The sequence below is a fragment of the Lottia gigantea genome (genome assembly GCF_000327385.1).
Source record: "Lottia gigantea unplaced genomic scaffold LOTGIsca_121, whole genome shotgun sequence".
In the NCBI taxonomy this organism is placed as follows: Eukaryota; Metazoa; Mollusca; class Gastropoda; family Lottiidae; genus Lottia; species Lottia gigantea.
Genome location: NW_008707245.1, coordinates 473,389 through 474,888, shown reverse-complemented (window position 1 = coordinate 474,888; position 1,500 = coordinate 473,389).

Sequence of the window (1,500 nt, the reverse complement as noted above, 5' to 3'; positions counted from 1 at the left end):
ACTGTCTCATGTTCTCTCTCTCATTCTAATATGAGGGACCTGAGTTCTCTAGAGGTAAGATGTCAGTTGACACGTTGGGCCTACCGCAGGCAAGACACTACCAATAGATAGAACGAGGGGCAAAAGTGAAGAACGAGAGACAAGGAGGGGAGCCGAGGGGCAAACTGGTGCCCGGGACCCTCCAAGATTCTAAAGGAGAGAGGAAGATACTTACTATTTTACTACTATAGTAGGTTGTGACTTTGAACTTTAAATATTACTTACGAACACCTGTTTAAATCCCACTTATTTTGGCTGTGGTCGTAGAGTTGTTCATCCCTCCCTACATTTTTCTATCGTTCAAACGACCCGGGTTCGATTCCCACTCAAACCCAACTTTCGGTTTTAAAGTATTTTAGACGTCCAAAGCAAGTTCTAGTGGTTTTGAGTGCCCACTATGGAAAATCTTTCATATCTAGATTTCCCCGTGGGGTTCGAACCCACCTAAGTTTCTAGAGGATGTTAGTCCATACTATGGCTGACGTTATTTCAACCGTGTTCTCCCGACGCTCTACCACTGAGCCATCCAGTCGAACACAATCTTGGAATTTTTATCCATTATAACTGTAACCTCAAGATTTAAATAGTGTAAAATTAGGTACTTTACATTTATCTTCATGCCCTGGCCACCGATGGATTTGAACCCTCGATTCGTATCTTTGAGACCAACGCTCTACCACTGAGCCATACAGTCAGACAATTTGGGGAATTATTTATCGAATATAACCGTAACCTCGTGTCTTAATAGAAGAAAAATCCTACCTGCCACCAGTGGGTATTGAACTAGCATCCTTTCCCTTCCAGCGGATTTTCAACCACCATAGCCACTAGGCCACCACGGTCGCTAGATTTAATGGACAATTAAGTATATATATATACTTTTACATTCTATAAAAATCTGTAAGACAATACCCGGGATCGAACCCTCGACCCTAACATCGTAAACTTTCAGTTACATACCACTTAGGCCGTTCAGCCACTATGAGTACGATCTAAGAGATTGTTTATCAGAGTCCCAATCCTGGACGCTTTTGTGAATTTATTTAAGTTCATTACGCTTTATATTTAATATATCTCATCCCGAACATCTCTCCAAGGAGAATGGAATTTTTACTGACGAAAGCCGACCCAATTTTAATTTTGTATTGTGTTGGTTGCCTTCATGAGCCTCAAGTGGATGTGGTTTAATAAGTAAAGATCATCTTTAGATCACAATTCAATTCTCACTCCAGGATTCGAACCCACGACCATAAAATAGACATAAGAGATCAACAGTTTAACCGACTGAGCTACCGCGAAAAGCACGTGCATAGTGTTCACCAGTTGACCTAGCCCGAGTAGACTCAGATATCCAGTCTCTTAGAACAACTGGTCCGCATTTTCTTATATCTTCTTCTATAAAACCAATCCATATTATCTTTAAGTCGACAAGCAGTATTCAGTCAAGTGCGTGGCTCAAAC